This window comes from Equus asinus, chromosome 25 (assembly GCF_041296235.1).
Source record: "Equus asinus isolate D_3611 breed Donkey chromosome 25, EquAss-T2T_v2, whole genome shotgun sequence".
Taxonomy (NCBI): Eukaryota; Metazoa; Chordata; class Mammalia; order Perissodactyla; family Equidae; genus Equus; species Equus asinus.
Window position 1 is genome coordinate 11,898,700 of NC_091814.1, and position 21,343 is coordinate 11,920,042.

General features: G+C 40.9%; 1 non-coding gene across 1 annotated transcript; it reads right to left on the reverse strand.

The window, feature by feature from the left end:
• Nucleotides 1–17,235: 17,235 nt before the first annotated feature.
• TRNAN-GUU (transfer RNA asparagine (anticodon GUU)) lies at nucleotides 17,236–17,309 on the reverse strand. Its single transcript has one exon. It is a non-coding gene; the product is annotated as a tRNA-Asn (tRNA).
• Between the last annotated feature and the right edge of the window lie 4,034 nt (nucleotides 17,310–21,343).

The following is a 21,343-nucleotide window of genomic DNA, read 5'->3' on the forward strand; positions in this document are numbered from 1 at the left end:
GGACAGTGAGGAACCCTACCCCACAAAAATGACTGACCTGTCTCTCCAGTGCTGGGGGAGGGAGTTGGATCCACATTCTAGAGCAACAGGAGGCGAGAGAACCTGTGGAGGCAGGAGGCAACTGGTTCCCTAGCTGGTTCTCTTGCCTCAGCCCATCTAGGGGCCTGGCTTAGGGGGCTGGAATCCTCACCCCTCTTTCAGGGGCCTGTGTTGCACGAGGCCCATGCAGCTGGCCAAGTTGGCATCTCTCCCACTACTCCTCAGGGACCAGCAGGAATATCTTGTAAGTTCCACTCTTACCCAGAAGAGACACCCGAGAAATGCTCCAGCAGAAGCCCGGACTCTCTGCACTGGACCACTTTGGAGCGATGCTTCCATCAGCCCATCCTTCCCTAGGAGGGCCTTGGAGAGAGGAGAAATGATCTAGGAAGTTGTACTCTTCAGCATCTTATTTGAGACAAAGGGAAAGAGGGTGAGTCTTCCAAGAAGGCCACCCCAATGTCTGTGGTTGCAGAGAGGCTTGTGGAGCAAGACCGCCCTCTCTCAGCCAGGGTTATCCAGCTGCTTTGGACACCTCACCAGGCTGGCTCTCCTCCTTTTCCTTCTTCTTAGTCCTCCTTCTCGTCCTTCTCCTGGTCTTCTATCCTGGTATTCCTGGAGTGGCAATCTTCCTTCTGTGCCACAGAACCTCTCACTCGCCACCACAGATTACACATTTCAATGGTTGTGCTGAACTTCAAATAAGGAAATGTATGTAAGGGTGCCACAAATGCTCAATAATTGTGATCTCCTATTAGTTTTATCAGTAACATCATCTGAATCATCAAGATTGTCTCTTTCTTTTTAAATGATTGCATTTTTTGGTCTGACTACGTTAATATACACTTAATATGTAATCTTTGAGTAATAAATTGATTGGGCTATTTTATTATTAAAAATAGTACTGCAGAGAATATTCTGTATGGCAGAGGTATATTACACATATGTCCTTGGCAATTCTGTAGGATAGAGACTGTCCTCTTATCCACCCTGTAGCCAACCTATCAATGTTAAATACTGCTAACAAAACTTTGCCAACAATCAAACCCTCAAAGGCAAATTTCCTTAGCTTGTTACCATCTCAGTTTAAAGACTCTGGACAATTGGCATGATATCCTAGATTAGCTGAAACTGAGATATTTTTTTCTCTCTATTCTATTTTCTTTGTCTGTTTTCTTCTGTTCTTAGGTCGCAACTTCCTAATAAAATGGTCAGCAACAACAACGTTGCTTGCGAAATGTTAGTGCTTCCATTGTTCACATGCTGGTCTACCCAATATTGTGCGTGGAGCCAGGGAAAAAGAGATCTGCATTGTGCCCCACTCTGGCCCTCTTCTGGAGATGACTTCTTCCATTAGGCAAGGATTATGTGGAGTCAAGAGGAGAATCCCACATCCTCCCTCCCCCATAGGCCTATCCATTGTACAAAGAATCTCAGAATCCCTTGCCCAGTGTCTTTTAGCCCATGTGTAAGGTTTGTGGATCTTTTTTCCTTCCATTGTCAAACTGAGTCGATGGGGTAACATTTTTTTGTACTCAGACCTCTGGCTTGTGGGTGGTGTGCCATCAAGAGGCTGCTTTTCAGAGAGATCTAGTGGATGAAGCATGGATATGTTGGAGATGCAGAACACAACCTGGTTCCAGCAGGCTAGTGGGCAAGCTCCAACAGAGGGTGTCAGCATACTTCGTTTCTCTGTTGTGTCACTCCAAGAAGTCTAGGAATTCTAAACTCATCCTTATCACCCAAGCGATTATAAAGGTTTTCAAAAGTAAGTAGTTTTCACACTAAGAGAATACAATCTGTTTCAACATAAATTAAGAGGTTTTTTTCTAAGCTTGATCAGTAATTAGCATCTAGAATTCAATTATAAAACATAAGAATGAAATCTCATGTAACTGGAATTTTAGAAATATTTCTATCCATCTTTGTATCAAAGCAGACATGAAAATGGAAATTAGAAAATATTCTGAATCAAACAAAACTTAAAATACCACATATACTGCACAAGATGCAGCTTGATGAAAAAAATGAGAATAATAATAAGTTTTCACATATTGAGGGAAATGGGGAAGCCATTCTGGCTTAAATCTGATTCAGGCTAAAATTTGTTTTTCCCAGAGCAGCCTGGGTTATGGCAGAACAGACATGCACTGTACCTCTGCTTCGAACATTTTCCCAAAGCAAAAAATGCGCTCTTTTAAGACAGGGATGTAATGTCTCGCTGTCTCTCTGATGCTGATACCAATACTTCTTTGAATATAAGCGTTTCTTCCCAGAGAACTAAGGACAAGCTGACCTTCTCTGTATGTGCGAAACTTCGACAAAACATCTCCTTGTGCCTTTGGGGAAAAAATTGTATTCCTGTCACACTTGATGTATGTTCTTTGTTCTGAAATGGTATATAGCCATGTTGTAAATCATGCTTCTCCGGAGTGCTTTCTTCCCTGTTGAAGAGACAGCTTCTGGATTAATCCTCAGCTCAGTAAATATCCCTCCATTTTTCTCATCTATAGGTTGGTTATTGATTATTTACCTCGACAAGCTAAACCTCTAAATCCTTTAGAGGACAATATGCAGCTTTAAATGCAAATTATGAAAATTAGGGCTGGTTGTTAATGAACCCTTAACACATTAACATCTTAAAGGAGGAAAATCATAATCATTAAAACAGAAAGGTGTTTGAAAAAATTCACCATCAACTTATGATTTTAAAAAACTTCTTAGCATAATAGGAACAGAAGAGAACAGGCCTAATCTGCTAAAGGGTAGCTTGCAAAACAAAAACAAACAAAAAACCTTCAGCAAACGTTATAGTTGGTGATAAAACACTGACTTCCCCCTCCAACCTTACCCATCAGAAACCATCAGGAATCAGGCAGATGGGCCTCCTGTGACCACTTCTCTGCAACACTGTGATGGAGAGCTTAGCTAGTGAGCGAAGGCAAGAAAAACAAAGAAACAGTTTAAGAAGTGAAAATGAAAAATGAACACTATAATTACTTACATATATGAAGGGTAAATTACTAGAATTATTAAGAGAATTGAGTTTACTCGGTATACACAAAAATTTAAAAATCAGAAAAAGCGAGCTACATTGAGGAATCAAAAAACAAAGGTTATTAAAAACATTGTAAACATTGAACAATTGTAGCATATAATTCGATCACATATACTGGGGAGGGGAAGGGCAGAATGAAATATGATCCCTACCCTCACCATAACCAAAATCATTTCAAAGTGGATTAGCACCTAAATGTGAGATGAAACCTAAAGTGATTTTAGTCAGTATCATATAGCAGGGTATTTCCATGGTCTCAAGAGTAACCAGAAATTTTAATAATAAGACCAAAACACTAATTCTTAATGAAGAGACTGATCAATTTGACTACATCAAGAATCTCTGTTCATCAAAACACAGAATAAGGAGTAAAAAAGAGTCACAATTTGGGTGAACGTATTTGTAGTTGGCGTAATCAGCTGGTACTGAAGACATTTAATGAATTCTTATAAAAAAAAAAAAAGAAGAAGAAAAAGACAGCCCTATAGAAAAATCACCAAGGTCTTGGGGGAAAAATCTTATATGAGAAAATCCAAGTGGCTAGCAAACATGTAATGGTGCTCAAATTAATCACCAATAAGGGACATTAAAAATGAAACCTCAATGAAAGAACATTATAGATGGGCAAAAAAAAGAAGAATTAAGTGAGAGTGTGGGATGAGGCAGAAGATTTTGACCTGAGAGGGTCATAATTATAACGCATGAGAGGAATAGATTAAAGAACTAATACTATCTTACTTCATCTGTGTGTAGGCTACACAGGTGTGTGCATTATAACCATTTGTTATATTGTACATATAGGTTCTGTTCATTTGACTTTATGTCCATCACATACTTTTCAAAGTCTCTTGCCCTCCACAATGAATCCTATGGAAGAGAGATTTGTTGTTGAGATTCCAAGATTTAGTTTCACGAGAAACATGTGGACATTACTCTTTACCACAGCCAAGGACAACCCAAGGGAGACAAGACCCCTTGAGCTGAGCTTTAGGATGATGTGAGCTCGAAGAATACTCTCCAGGAACCAACCTGTAATTGAAAATAAAAGCTAAATTCCTTTATTTGTAGTACTTAAACACTCTGAAAGGGCTATAGGCCAAACCATAACGATTCAAATCTCTCCTTTGCTTTTCCATTGCTGCTTTCATAGCACATAACTTCTCTTTACTTCCTCTCCTCCAAGGTCTCTGACAAAATTCTTCTGCAGTCCTTGCTTTGTGTGTCTTCTCAGCCCAGCCCACTTTCCTCCAGCTTCTTCGCTGAAGGAGGAGAAAAAGGAGGAGGAGGAGGAGGAGGAGGAGGAGGAGGAGGAGGAGGAGGAGGAGGGAAAGGAAAAGGAAGAGGCAGAAGAAAAGGAGGAAGAGGGGAAGGAGGAGAAGAAGATGACCTGAATATGGAGGAAGCTTCTCACAGGCCAGGAGTAGGTAAGGAAGGGAGTCAAAGACTGATTTTTTTCAGCAAACAGTAAAGGGGAAATTGGGGTGCATTACAGTCTTTAAAACTTTGTCATGTAAGTAATCCATCATTTTCCTTTACATAGATCAGAAATCCTACTCCCCTGACCCCCACCGCCTAAATCCTGATTCCTGTTTACAGAAAAAATGTTCAAAAACAAGAAATTGTGCATCACAATACTGAATTTTTTATTAAAATTTCAGATTTCCAGCAAAGGCTAAAAATAAAAAATAAATAAAACAACTTTGATGGTTCCAACATAGTATCACCATCATTTTATACTCAGAATGCAGAAAGACAGTCGTAGAAGAAGGAAACTCTAGAAATTGAATAAATCAAGTTTATCTTTAAAACGGAAAGAGATTAAAAACTCCCAAAATGTCACTGATCTTCGACTTGAAACTACAGTTAGGTAGAGGAATCCTCTAGAGATTTTGGGATGAAAATTAATCACTCATAGTGTCTCTAACGCAGTCACCCTCAAATTGCAATGCTTTTGAGGGAGTGTCCAAGCGGAAAAACAAAACGGGATAAACAATTCCCAGATCCCAGATTCTGTCGCTCATTTCCTTTTTTGAAAAGTGTAATTTTCAGGCTCACACCTGTTGACACACACTGCCAGGTAGACGGAATCCTTCCCGGAACACCGATGGGCCCACGGTGGGGACACGCGGAAGCACGGTGGCGGACGATGTTAATAAACTCGGTTCACAGTGTCACATGTACAGATGCCAGGGGCCTCTCGCCACCTCTGTGTGAGGGCCGCTCTCCGCAGCTCCCCTCCTGTCCACGCGGGCTCCTCCCCACAAGACTCCCCCTTCCGTGGGCCACTGACGCCTCCCCCGCCACTGGGGTGACTGCCAGGCCCCGTGGCTGTTCTTCTTCTGGGACCTTCATCTCTTGATCTCCGCTCCATAGTGAGACGTGGCCTGGTGGTCAGCCCAAGGTCCAGCCAGAGCATCAGTGACCTGATGGCCCTCTGGGTTCCTGCAATCTTCCAGGACAAAGGTTGGAAGTAACAATGGCCTTAGGTCCAAACATTTAAAATTGCAGACCCACCACAAACACTTGCCGGTTGAAAGGTACGAACTCATGAGTGGGGTGTTTACTATGCAGAGCGCCAAATGCTACTCTATATATGCAAGCACCTCATCGCCCCAGGGCTCTGCAAAGTCCCAGTTTAGTTTGACTCCCAGTTGTGCTCTGCTCAGAATTGCCGTGTGGATTTTAGTTCTCACTTTCCTAATCTTGATGGCCAGAACCATGAAATGACCAGACTTGACCGCTGGGAAGATGGCAGCCTTACAAGAAATGCTAAAGGGACTTATTTAAGTGGAAAAGAAAAGACCACAAACAGGAAGAAGGAAATTATTTTTAGAAAACAATAAGATTGCTGGTAAAGGCAAGTATACAGTAAAGGTAGCAGATCAACCACCTATGAAGCTAATATGAAAGTCAAAAGACAAAAGTACTAAAATTATCTATTTCCATGATAGGAGGATATTGGATACAGATGCACAAAAAAAGAGGTTAAATATGATATAAAAAACGTAAAATGTGGGGGGAGGGGAGTAAAAGAGTAGAACTTTTAGCAAGTGGTCGAACTTAAGAGACCATCAACTTAATACAGATTGCTATAGAGTAGGTTATTATATATGAATCTAATGGTAACCACAAACCAGAAACCTATAATAAATACACAAAAAAGTAAGAGAAAGGAATCCAAACATAATATCAAAGAAAGCCATCCAACCATAAGGGAAGAGAGCAAGAGAAGAAGAATGGAACAGAGACAAATTACTAAACCATCTAGAAAAAAAGTAACAAAATGGCAATGAGTACATACTTATCAATAGCTACTTTAAATGTCAATGGACTAATTGCTCCAATCAAAAGACATAGGGTGGCCAATTGGATAAAAAAACAAGACCCATACATATGCTGTATGCAAGAGACACACTTCAAATCTAAAGGCACTCACAAACTGAAAGTGAAGGGGTGGAAAAAGATACTCCATGCAAATGGCAATGAAAAGAAAGCTGGGGTAGCAATACTTATATCAGACAAAATAGACTTTGAAACAAAAACTGTAACAAGAGACAAAGAAGGGTACTACGTAATGATAAAGAGAACAGTCCAACAAGAGGATATAACACTTGTAAATATCTATCCATCCAACATGGGAGCACCTAAATATACAAAGCAATTATTAACAGACATAAAAGGAGAAATAGACAGTAAGAAAATAATAGTAGGAGACTTTAACTTTCCACTTACACCAATGGATAGATCATCCAAACAAAACATCAATAGGAAACATTGGCCATAAATGACATGTTAGACCAGATGGATTTAGTACATATATACAGAACATTCCATCCCAAAACTCCAGAATTCATGTTATTTTCGAATGCACATGGAACACTCTCCAGGATAGATTACATATTAGGTGACAAAACAAGTCTCAATGAATTTAAGAAGATTGAAATAATACCAAGCATTTTTTTCTGACCACAACAGTATGAAGCTAGAAATCAACTATAGGAAGAAAATTGGAAAAGCCACAAATATGTGGAGTTTAACAAATACTACTTAACAATGATTGGGTCAATGAAGAAATGGAAGGAGAAATCAAAAAATACCTGGAGACAAATGAAAGTGAAACTACGACAAGCAAAACTTTGTGGGATATGGTGAAAGCAGTTCTAAGAAGGATGTTTACAGGAATACAGGTCTACCTCAACAAATAAGAAAAATCTCAAATAAACAATCTAACAGTGCACCTAAAGGAGCCAGAAAAAGAAGAAAGGAAAGACAAAACCCAAAATCAGTAGGAGAAAGGAAATAATAAAAATCAGAGGAGAAATAAATAAAATAGAGACTAAAAAAGAAGTCGAAAAAAAATCAATGACATGAAGATCTGGTTCTTTGAAAAGATAAACAAAATTGGCAAACATTTAGCTAGACTCACCAAGAAAAACAGAGAAGTCTCAAATAAAGGAAATCAGAAATGAAAGAGGAGAAATTACAATAGACAGCTCAGAGATACAAAAGAGTACAAGAGAATACTAGGAAAAGCTATAGGCCAACAAACTGGATAATATAGAAGAAATGGATAAACTCTTAGAATCATACAACCTTCCAAAATGGCATCAAGAAAAAATAGAGAATTTGAATAATCACCAGTAAGGAGATCGAAACAGTAATCAAAAACCTCCCAGAAAAATAAAAGTCCAGGACCAGACAGCTTCCCTGGTGAAATCTACCAAACAGTCAAACAAGACTTAATACCTATCCTTCTCAAACTCCTCAAAAAATTAAAGATGAGCTTCCTAACTCATTCCATGAAGCCAACATTACCATGATATCAAAACTAGACAAGGACAACACACAAAAAAGAAAATTACAGGCCAATATCACTGCTGAACATTGATGCAAAAGTCCTCAACAAAATATTAGCAAATAGAATCCAATAATACATTAAAATCCCATACGCCATGATCAAGTGGGATTTATTCCAGGGATGCAGGGATGGTTCAACATCCACGTATCAATCAACATGATACACCACATTAACAAAATGAAGAATAAAAATCACATGATCAATTCAATAGATGCAGAGAAAACATTTGACAACATACAGCCTCCATTTTTGATAAAAACTCTGCATAAAATGAGTATAGAATTAAAGTACCTCAAAATAATAAAAGACATATATGACAAACCCACAGCTAATATCACTCTCAATGGAGAAAAACTGAAAGCTGTTCCTCTAAGAACAGGAACCAGACAGGGAGTCCCACTTTTGCCACTCTTATTTAACATAGTGTTGGAAGTCCTAGCCAGAGCAATTAAGCAAGAAAAAGAAATAAAAGAGATTCAAATTGGAAAAGAAGAAGTGAAACTGTCACTATTTGCAGATGACATGATTTTATATGTAGAAAACCCTAAAGAATCCACCAAAAAACTTTTAGAAATAGTAAATGCATATGGTAAAGTCGTAGGAGACAAAATAAGCATACAAAATTCAGTTACATTTCAATATGCTAACAACAAAGTAGCAGAAAGAGAAAATAAGAATGCAATCCCATAAACAATTGCAAAATAAAAAATAAAAAAAGAATAAAATACCTAGGAATAAATTTAACCAAAGAAGTGAAAGACTTGTACTCTGAAAACTATAAAACATTGCTGAAATATATTGAAGAAGACACGAAGAAATGGAAAGATACTCCATGCTCTTGGATTGGAAGAATTAACATAGTTAAAATGCCCATATTGTGTAAAACAATCTACAGATTCAATGCAATCCCAATCAGAATCCTAATGACATTCTTCATGAAAATAGAACAAAGAATCCTAAAATTTATGTGGAACAACGAAAGATCCTGAATAGCCAAAGAAATCCTGAGAAAAAAGAACAAAGCTGGAGGTATCACATTCTCTGATTTCAAAATATGCTACATAGCTATAGTAATCAAAACAGCATGTTATTGGCAGAAAAACAGACACACAAATCAATGGAACAGAATTGAGAGCCGAGAAATAAACCCACACACCTATGGACAACTAATTTTCAATAAGAGAGCCAGAAATCTATAATGGAGAAAAGAAAATCTCTTCAATAAGTGATGTTTGGAAAACTGGACAGCCACATGCAAGAGGATGAAAGTAGACCATCTTACGGCATAAACAAAAATTAACTCAAAATGGATTAAAGACTTGAATGTAAGACCTGAAACCATAAAAATTCTCAAAGAAAAGATAGGCAGTATGCTCTTTGACATCAGTCTTAGCAGCATATTTTCAAATACCATGTCTGATCAGGCAAGGCAAACAATAGAAAAAAAATAAACAAATAGACCACATCAAACTAAAAAGCTTCTTCATAGCAAACGAAACCGTCAACAAAATGAAAAGACAACCTAACAATTAGGAGAAGGTATTTGCCAAAAAATTGGATAACTTGGAAGAAATGAATAAATTCTTAAATCATACAACCTTCCAAAACTGAATCAAGATTAAATAGAGAATTTGAATAGACCAATCACCAGTAAGGAGATTGAAACAGTGTATCGGATAATGGGTTAATAGCCAAAACATATAGAGAACTCATACATCTCATCAACAAATAAACAAAGAAACCAATTAAAAAAGGAGTAAAAGATCTGAACAAACATTTTTCCAAAAAAGATATACAGACGACCAATAGACACATGAAAAGATGTTCAACATCACTAATTATTAGAGAAATGCAAATCAAAACTACAATGAGAGGGCTCAGCCCAGTGGCATAGTGGTTAGGCTCATGAGCTCAGCTTTGGTGGCCTGGGGTTCATGGGTTCAGATTCTGTGTGTGGACCTACACACTGCTCATCATGTCATGCTGTGGCAGCATCCCAAATATAAAGGAGAGAAAGATTGGCAACAGATGTTAGCTCAGGGCCAATCTTCCTCAGCAAAAACAAAAAAAAAACAACAAAAAACACACTCCCTGATTTCAAAATATACTACAAAGCTATAGTAATCAAAACCGCATGGTACTGATACAAAAACAGACACACAGATCAATGGAACAAAACTGCGAGAGCAGAAAAAAACCCATACATCTATGGACAGCTAATTTTCGACAAGGGAGCCAAGAACATACAAGGGAGGAAGGAAAGTCTCTTCAATAAATGGTGTTGGGAAAACTGAACAGCCATGTGCAAAAGAATGAAAGTAGACCATCATCTTTCAGCATACACAAAAATTAAAGCAAAATGGGTTAGAGATTTGAATGTAAGACACGAAACCATAAAAATTATAGAAGAAAATATAGGCAGTATGTTCTTCAACATTGGTTTTAGCAGCATATTTTCAAGTACCATGTCTTACTAGGCAAGGGAAACAATAGAAAAAATAAACAAATGGGACCACATCAAAATAAAAAAGCTTCTGCACAGCAAAGGAAACCATCAACAAAATGAAAAGAAACTTAACAATTGGGAGAGGATATGTGCAAGTCATATATCTGATAAGGGGTTAATTATTCAAAATATAGAAAGAACTCATACATCTCAACAACAACAAAACCAAGAACCCAATTACAAAATAGGCCAAATTTCTGAAGAGACATTTTTCCAAAGAAGATACACAGATGGCCAGGAGGCACATGAAAAGATGTTCAACATCAATAATTATTAGGGAAATGCAAATCAAAACTTCTATGAGATACCGCCTCACACTCGTCAGAACAACTATAATTAACAAGAGAAGGAAGAACAAGTGTTGGAGAGGATGTGGAGAAAAGGGAACTCTGATACACTGGTGGTGGGAGTGCAAACTGGTGCAGCCACTATGGGAAACAGTATGGAGATTCTTCAAAAAGTTAAGACTAGAATGACCATACGATCCAGCTATTCCACTGCTGGGTATTTACCCAAAGAACATGAAAACATGAATGTGTAAAGATATATGCACCTCTAGGTTCATTGCAGCATTATTCACAATAGCCAAGACTTGGAATCCTCCTAGGTGCCATCAAGGGGCGAATGGATAAAGAACATGTGGTACATGTACACAATGGAATACTCCTCAGCCATAAAATAAGATGAAATCTTGCCATTCGTGACAACATGGATGGACCTTGAGGGTATTATGCTAAGTGAAATAAATCAGAGGGAGAAAGTCAAATACTGTGTGGTCTCACTCATAAATAGAAGATAGGACAATAAGAAGCAAACACATAGAGACAGAGATTGGATTGGTGGTTACCAGAGGGGAAGGGAGGAGGGAAGAGGACAAAAGGGGTATTTAGGCACATATATATGGTGATGGATGGTAAGTAGTCTTTGGGTGGTGAACAAGATGTAATCTACACAGAAATTGAAATATAATGATGCATACTTGAAATTTATATAAGGTTATAAACCAATGTTAACTCAATAAAAAAGACAAAAAAAAGCACTTGGGGCCAGTCCCAGTGGCCAAGTGGTTAGGTTTGGTGCTTTCTGCTTCAGCATCCCTGCTTCAGTGGTGTGGTCCTACACTACTCTGTTAGTGGCCATGCTGTGCTGGTGGCCCACATACAAAACAATAGAGGAAGACCGGCATGGATGTTAGCTCAGGGCAAATCTTCCTCAGAAAAAAAAGAAGGCTACTCAGAACTAATTCGTGAAATAGAGAAGAAGAGGAGAAAGAGCAAACAAAACTGTTTAGTTTCCCCTAGAAACAGACTCCAGGCTCCAGGGATGATGCAATCACATCTCCTAACCAGAAGTGTTTATGCGCCTTGATTCTTTTGTTTTTAATTTTAATTTTTTTGAGGTGTAGTTCACATACAACATTTATTAATTTCAGGCGTATGACATAATGATTTGATATTTGTATATATTTCAAAATGATCACCAGACATAGTTACAGGATTTCATTTCTTGTCATGAGAACTTTTAAGATCTACTCTTTTAGCAACTTTCAAATATGCAATACAGTGTTGTTAACCACAGTCACCACGTTGTACATTACATCTTTGTGACATTTATTTTGTAGCTAGGAGTTTGTACCTTTTGATTCCTTTCACCACTTCACCCACCTGCACACCTCTGACAACTGCCAATCTGTTCTCTGTATCTAAGAGCGTGGATTTGGGTTTTGGTTCTGTTTCTTTTTCTTTTTTTTTTTTCACAGTTTGCATATAAGTGAGATCAACATTTGTCTTTCCTTGTCTGACTTATTTTACTTAACAGAATGCCCTCAAAGTCCATCCATGTTGTTGAAAATGGCAAGATTTCATTCCTTTTTCTGGCTGAATAATATTCCTCTGTGTGTGTGTGTGTGTGTGTGTGTGTGTGTGTGTGTGTGTGTGTAGCACATTTCCTTTATCCATCATCTGTTGATGGACACTTAGGTGGTTTCCCTATCTTGGCTATCGTAAATAAAGCCTCAGTGAATACGGGGTTGCATGTATCTTTTCGACTTAGTGTTTTCATCTTCTTCAGATAAATACCCAGAAATGGAATTCCTGGAACTTATGATAGCTCCACTTTTAATTTTTTGAGGAAGCTCCCTACTGTTTTCCATAGTGGCTGCACCAATTCACATTCCCACCAACAGTGCACAAGGCTTCCCTTCCCTCCACATCCTCACCAACAGTTGATATTTCTTGTCTTTTTCAGGATAGCCATTCTAACAGGTGTGAAGTGATAGCTCCTTGTGATTTTGATTTGCATTTCCCTGATCCTTAGTGATGTTAATTGTCTTTTCACACACCAGTTGGCCATCCGTCCATCTTCCTTGGAAAAAAATGTCTCTTCAGATCCTCTGCCCATTTTTTAATTAAATTGTTTGTCTTTGTGTCATTGAATTGTATGAGCTCTTTATATATTTTGGATATTAGCCCCTTATCAGAGACATGATTTGCAAATATTTTCTCCCATTCAGTAGGTTGCCTTTTCATTTTGTTGATAGTTTACTTTGCTGTGCAGAAGCTTTTTAGTTTGATGTAGTCCCATCTGTTTATTTTTACTTTTGTTGCCTTTGCTTTAGGTGTCGAATCTAAAAAAAATCATCTGTAAGACTGGTGTCAAGGTCTTGATTCTTCTTAATGGTCTGAACAAGGGAGTTCCCGAGAGGGGCTCACAGGAGAAGGTGACAGTGCCTTTGTGTTCAAAGTGCAGAGGGAACAGCTGAGCACTCCTGCCTTCTTGACTTACAGCAAGTGGGATCGTCCCAGGACTGACAAGGGAGAGGGAGGTTGTGCCATCAAAATAAACCCAAATCATGTTTTCCAAGTGCATTAATGAACATAACACTTTCACATTTAGTTATATCCATGTGCCTGTAGCATTGGCTACCTAATACTTTCGTTGCATTGATTTACACTTTTATGTAGTAAATTCATTTTTGAAATTAATTGTGTATCACTACCACAACAGAAACACCAGTATGAATTGCCAAAGCAAGATGCAACTATAAAATTAGACAAAAGGGAAAAAAGCAGTTTTGTTATAGCTAATAACAGAGTTGGTAAGCAGAGCTCATGAGATTCCACAAGCATTCCCTGAAGGCTGGGTAGTGGCCGCCTTTAGAGCAGCCTAGAGCAATGCTGGGGCTGGAGTGATCGATATAAGGAAACCCCTGTTATGCCCAGTTTACCACTGCCCCGCAAAAGCAAGGGCATGAAGTGATTCTTTACCTGCCGTGGGGAAACACTAAAGTCCTCCTCTCAATCAAAGTTCGGGGACCACCCAGAGATCAGTATAGACCCAGGAGCTGCTGGCACTGGGGATCAAATAAATGGACTAAAATGAACCTCATGCTGAGCAAGAAGTCAGGAACTTGAAATCAAACATCTCATGTGTAACTGACTGGTTAGATGAATGAGCTAGACCTGCATTATCTCAGACGGTGTCCACTAGACACATGAGGCAACTGAGTGCTTGAAATGTGGCTAGTGCTGAGAAACTGAGTTTTTTGTTTATCTATTTTTTACTTAATTTTAACTAATTTGAACTGAAGTTCAACTAGTGGCTGCAGTATAGGACAGCAGAGGTTAGAGAATAACCATTATACCATAAAATCATCTGCTTTATTTCCTTGTCGCAATAAACAAATTTAATACGAGCTCGCACATAATAACAATTCTGAATGGCTTTCTCCACGTGCTTAGATACAGCTGAATGTCAGTTCAGTCCTGGGGACCATCTCCCCTGCTGCCTTTGCCTCCTCATTAGATCCCCACACCTCCACCAAGGGATTGGAAGCCTCAGCCAGTGCTGATCTCACAGATGGGGTCTTGGCTGTCTTGGCTGGTCACAGAGCTCTTCCCAAGTGATGGCTTCACGCCTTCCCTCCCAAGTTTGACTGATATCGCTGTAGCACTGTGTTGGCCCAAACGTTGTGCACTGAGGAGTTTCTGTGTTTTTGAAGGCATGGGGCAAGTCAGTGAATCCAGGCTCTGTTTGTTGGGAGACCACAAAGAGCTACGCAATCTTTGGGTGGATTAGATGAAGTGGGAGTAATACGGTCATGTCAGCAATTGTGCGACAGTGGTACAATTTTTGTCCCATCCCCAGGACTCTGCCTTTAATGGGTGGCATTTTACTGAATTTTGCAAATCTCATTTCTCTACTGCACAGACAAGACTGCAGTATAAGAATGGAAGTCACAGAAACAATGGCCTCATAGGACAAGTCAGGAAAGTAAGGAAAAAGGAAAGTAAGGGAAAACTTGTCTTTACTATGGGACAAGTAAGGAAAAAGTTTTGAGGTAGGACTTGAACGGTGATGGAGAGGTCTTGACCCTCAATGGGAGCCAAACGGCCGAGCCCAGGGAAGCTCTGGCACCTCAGGGTCTTCCATCTGGATGCCATTACTTTTCATTCCCAAGTCCCTCCTGAGGGCGGAAGGGCATCCTGGAGCAAAACAAAAGCACAGCAGGTTTCCCAGATCCGCCAGGAGCAGAGGGTGAGACACAGGACCAGAACGGAGAAGCAAAGAGGTTTAGACACAGAGAATTACAACGGGTTTGTTACCTATACACCAATGGGCAGCTGGCTTTATTTAAAGAGTAAGAAGGACATGTCTTCCAATGGTTCAAGGGCTAAACTTTCCTTGAAAGTGTGTTCACCTGGAATATATTTCAAAGCTGGCTATGATGTGTGTGCAGATATTAATACGAAAACTATATTTGAATAGTAGCAGTAAAGAGACTTTGAATGAGTCTTCTCACACATTTACTCATAAAAATGGGAAACAGTTATTAGAATGCTGTCCTCAAACAAAGACAAAAGCAGAATTTATAAGAGAGTCAGAAAAGAGAGGAGAAAGAAAACACCACAGACAGCTTGGGAATGGGGAATTGTATTTTTCTTTTCCTTGGTAAATGGATGAGCTGAAAGCCATCAAATGGCTAGTCTGACAGCTTGTTCTGTGAAGCTGACAAGCTCATCAGGTAAACGATTTTGGCTACTTACAGATGCTCCAAAAATTCTTGAAGCTGTAGCTATGGAATGAATGGGGCGACTTTCTTTGTGTAATACCTGCCGATGTCCTTCCTTTGGCACCTCTGAGTTAGTTAGGCCTAAATGTACTGTTTTCCTCATCAGAATTTCCCAATTTCATCTCTCCCCCTTTGGGGGTCATAATTGTTCTTAAGAGAGCAGATTTGACCACAAACGCTTCAGTCTCTCTCTGGCACAGTATTAACAGTTGGATATCAGCTTAAAATAACGGTTGTGAGCAACATACAAGGAATCAGATAGCAGATAGCAGAGGAAAGTCAAAAACCTGAGGACAGCAAAAATACCACAAGAGATATTTTGAACTTACTTTGCATCCTAGACTAGGCCAAACCAGAAGAACAAGTGTCAACATCACTCTGGCAATAACCAAGTTGCTTTCAACTTTCTTTACTGAGGCATAATAAATATAAAGGACCAAAAGGGCACAGTTCGAACACCTTTATCCATGTAAACCAACCGGTTTACTACTGAATACTACTACTACTACTGAATAACTACTGACGTAGTGCCCAGACTGAGGTGTAGACCATTTCCAGACCCCAGAAAGCTTCCTCATGGCTCTTCCCGTGCAAGATCCAGCAATCGCACTCCTTGCTATTTATCCAAAGGAGTTAAAAAGTTATGCCCCTGCAAAAGCTTGCCCACCAATGTTTATAGCAGCTTTATTCGTAATTGTCAAAACCGGGAAGCAATCGAATGTTTTCAATAGTCGCGTAGATAAATAAACTGTGGTCCATCCAGGCAGTGAAATATTATTGAGCACTAAAACGAAATGAGATATCAAGCTGTGAAAAGACATGGAGGAATCTCAAATGCATATTACTAAGTGACAGAAGCCAATCTGAAAAAGCTCCATGCTGTATGATTCCAACTCTATGACATTTTGGAAAAGGCAAAATTATGGAGAGAGTAAAAGGATCAGTGGTTGCCTGAGGTGGGGGGAGGGGTTGAAGGGGCAGAGCAGGAAGGATTTTTAGAGCAGTGAAAATACTCTGCAGGATACTATAATGCTGGATACATGCCATTATACGTTTTACCAAATCCATGGAATGTGCAACACCAAGACTGAACTGTAATGCAAATTAAGGACTTTGGGAGATTATGATGTGTCAATGCAGATTCATCAGCCATAACAAATGTGCCACTCTGGCAGGAGATGTTAATAAACAGGGAGGCTATGCATGCGAGGAATCTCTGGACCTTCCCCTCCAATTTTGCTGTGAGCCTGAAATGCTCTAAAACAATAAAGTCTTAATAAAAAAATATTAAAAAAAACGAAAGCACACTTGAGAAGCTCAATCTTCCCAAAGTAAGCATTTTGAAAAATGCATGCAAGCATGTCTTAATTAAACACTCACACACAGACACACACACAGAGAGAAATATTGAAGCACCAAATGTTCAACTTACTCATCCAAGCCTATAAAGGGCAGAATGAAGATTTTTGTCATAGAACCCAGGTTCTTAGGCCTGTTTCAGGAATCCTTCTAATACACGTATGAAGCTGACATCCCAGCAGATATTGTGTGAGAATCAGTTTGGGGAGGTGGGATGGCTCTCGACAGGTAGGAGACGTGAGGTGTATAGGGCCCAGGAGACAGGAGGGTAAATTTTATGCGAGGAAATCTGCAGGTGACCAACAGCAGGAAACACGTGGGACTTCGTTAAAAAGCACGCCATCCGTCCCTGGGTGGGCTTGAACCACCAAACTTTCGATTAACAGCCGAATGCGCTAACCGATTGCGCCACAGGGCCGCCGGACGCCGCCTTTCCCGGCCTCCTTAGGAAGTGAGCACCTACTAAGCTCTAGGTTCTGCCGCCCTCCGGGCAGGAAAACTGCAGGCTCCAAAGCCTCGCAAAACCAGGGGGATTATCGCACGAATTGTGTTGTTGGTCTCCCTTTGAACCTGCGCGTTGGGCGATTCCGAGGAGAGAAGGGCAGCCGAATGGCCTCGCCTCTGACCCGCTTCAGAAGCCAGCACCCGCCGGAGTCGCCCCGGGTCGCGACCCTTCCGGGCCCGAGCCTAGCGGGGCCCAAGCAAAGCCGAAAGCCCCGGTGGCTCCCGGAACCCGTCTTCCCGTCGTTCCGCCGTCACCCGACCGCCCTTCATCACCAGCTCCCCCCGGGCCCCGGGCGGATGCGCGGGCTGGAACGATTGGGAAGTACGAACAGCGGTGAGAGAATGAGCGTGTGCCCATCCTTCCGGGAGGCCTTCGGGGCCGGTGAGGTGCTGCCGCTTCCTTCTTCGGATTCCTGCGTAAAGCACGGGAGCTCCACGAGGGCACGGGTCGTGGTGATGGTCGCCCGTGGGCCCCTCGACGAGAACAGGGTCTGGCACTCACCAGGGCGCTCTATTAGGTCTTGTTGAATTCATACACTGTCTTTAGTTTTTAGTCCCACGAAGAACCCTGGGAATGGAAATAATGAAACGTTTTCCAAGGCGAAATTTCGTCCTAAACTGTCTAACCAGTTCATTGACCCCGCAGCATTCCGGGGGCCGCAACGCGAAAGGCCGACAGTGCGCGCTTGAGCTCCGGGCGCCCGGCTCCGCGGCGCTGGTGAGCTCCGCGCGGTCGGTGGGGACCCCGGGGCGGGAACAAGGATGGGGCCAAAAGGGAAGCGCGAAGAGGAGGGAAAGAAGCAGCCAGCGGAGGCGACCACAGGGTCAGCAAGACCTAGGAGCCCTGGGCAGAGGTAAGGGCCAGACTCTGGGGAGATGAGGAGAGAGTTTTTGTTACAGTAGCAAAATGAGGGGGAAGGGAGGGGAAAACAGGGAACAGGAAGGGACGATAAACGCGAAGACCTGTAGCTCTCGAAAAACAAAGCAGCAAAATATTACGAATGCTTTCAGGTCGAAACGACTTCAGGAAAGCACAACAGCTGCCTGCAGGCCGATGGCTCTCAGTGATCCCATAGCGTTTGTAGCGTTTGGCACCCTGCGTTGTGCCTGCAGCAACTTTGGTTCCAATCCGAGTCACGGGGGTATCCGGTCACCTTATGCCGCCGAGAGTTAAAAAAATCTCTGCATCACCCTCGCTCTTCACTTGCGGGCAGAGAGCAGTTACCTGTCAGGCTCCGCAGCTCTCTGCGCGGAGAAAAACAGAAAGGAAACCCCACGGCGCGCCCACCATGAGTGTTCATGAGAAACGCTGAACTTGCTCCAAGTCTGAACAGGCACGGGACCTCTCCCAAAAGGTGCCACCTTGTACTGGCGTCTTTCCACTTCCACACCCATTTTTCTGGTTGAGGTATTTCAAACATCAGTGGGGCCTTTTTAGACCAAATGACATGAAATGACAGTTCGCACTCCAACTGGATACTTTAAATAAAATATAATAAATATCATATAATCGAAAGGATAACATCCCCCTCCCGCCAGTTTTCGCCTCAGGGTAAATGATGGAAGTGTTCTTCACATAAAGTGCACAAGCCTTAAGCACACAGCCCGGTGAATTTCCATAAGGGTAAACATTACCTAGGTCAAATTACAGAAAATTCCCATCCGTCCAAAAATTTAAAGCTCCTTTCCAGTCAATCTTCACACCACCCCCACTTGGGCAAATCACTGTTCTCATTTCTGTCTCCATAGATTAGTTTTGCCTGTTCTTGAACTTCCCGTAAATGAATATGCTTTTTTGCCTGGCTGCTGCTGCTTCTTTTTTTCTTTCAGGCAACATAATGCTTTTGAGACGCATCCATTTTGTGGTATGTATCAGTAGACGATTTTGGTATTTCTGATGAGTGTTATTCCAACGTGTGAATACACTACAGTTGAAGGACAAATTGGGATATTTTGGTTGTGATCCAATACTATTTTCTTTATTTTGTTGCCTAAATTGTTCCAGTTTCGGCCACTGTGAGCTCATTGAGTTGGCTTGTCTGTCCCGTCGGCATACCCCCATCATCACGGAGGGTTTCTTTTGTTGGTTGAGTTTGGTTTTCTTCTTTATGACTTTCTGGCACTGCAAAAGCTCCAGGCTCAGGCTCATCTTGTGTATTTCCTGCCCCAGTCTTAGATGCAGCCACTTTTCCAAAGAGCCCTGATTCCTTTTATTGGTGGCTTGATTTTTTTTTTTTTTTTTTAAGATTGGCACCTGAACTAACATCTGTTGCCAATCTTTTCTTTTTCGTCTCCTTCTCCTCCCCAAAGCCTCCCCCAACCCCCGTACATAGTTGTATATTCTAGCTGCAGGTCCTGCCAGTAGTGGGTGGCTTGACTTTTTATCATTGGTGTCTAAAAGTTTTATATTCAGAATTTGAGTCGTGTTAGATAAATGTATTGCAAATAACTTCTCCCAGTCTGATTTGCCTTTTCACTTTCTTATCATGATTTTTTTATGAGCATAAGGTTTTTTTTTTATTTTTATGAAATCCAATTTATCTATAGAGTCTTTTGATTTATCGTTAAGGCTTTGGTGTTCTATGAGAAATCTCTCCAACCCCAGGATCATGAATATATTATCCTGCATTTAATTCTAGGAGCTTTGGATATTTAATTTCCACTTTTAAATCTATGGCTCATCTCAGATTCCTCTCCTGAACACAGCAGGCTTGAGGATGCTAAACACTAGAGAATCATGGTGTACTCACCAACAGTATGACTTCCCCAAGAGGTCATGATATTTCCTGCTCTGCTGTAGTGCTTTCCTCCCTTGTCCCTGTCTCCTCCCCTCAACCCCTGGGCCAGAGAACTGTTGGAAGCATTGGTACATGGAATCCAATGGCTTTCCTTCCTAACTGCCATCCAGGCATCAGGAAGCTTCAACTCTGCCACTACCACTACCTCTCACACCTACCAAACTGGTGACTACAAACTAGAACATGACTGCCAACCAAAAGTGTCTCTAAACACTCATGGCTCCATAACCTTATTTGCCCCCAGCAACAGCAGTGGGGAGGTGTCCTCTGCTCACTTCTGCCAACTCTCTTGTGTGCATCTCATTTCTATCCAGAACCCAACCTGCAAGGGAATCTGAGAAGTATAACTTTTACTTTTCCAAGCCCTTCAACTAGGAGGAGGATGGAATGGATTTTGAGTGAGCCAACCCACAGTTAGAGGTATTTTTAATATCCCCAGAAGAGTACTGCACAGTTTTCAAAGACATACCTTTTTGTAAATATGCAGGGAGAAGATGGGATAAAAGAACATATACTAAACGCCTTACAGTGTGTGTTTCTGGAAGTAGAAAAGGGAAAGGAGTGGGATAAACAGAGAAAATAATGAAAGACAGTAAGAGCCTGGCTCAGAGCAGCCACCATAGAGTGTCCTGCAGTCAGGAGCATGATCATCTTCATCCTTTGCACCCGGGATCTAAGAAAATATATTGACTGATCAGTGAGAGGGAATTCCAAAACTGCTACAGGAAAACAGACAATTTATCCAAGCAGACCAGCGTACTAACAAAGGCAAGAAGAAACTTTTTCAAGAAACCCAGCAGAGAGAAACCACACAAGGAAGCAGTAGAAATGAGACTATGTCAGGAATCCCCAACACGCTAATATCTGCTTATTATAGTGGATCTAATCTTCTCACCTTGTAAATAAAACTAAATTCCAGATGTGGGGGTTTATTACACAGAAAAGGGTTAAATATTAAGAGCACTACAAATCTGTACCAGACTAATTGTCCACAACAAGAATGAAAGAGTGAAAACACGAATATCAGACAAAGGTAAACAGCTAAAGAAAACTTTAAAGGAGAGGAGCAAAATCCTTGCAACTACCTAGAATCTCATTTTACTGTTTTTCCCTGACCTGGCCTCCTTGGGTGGCTGCAGAGGGTGTGGTG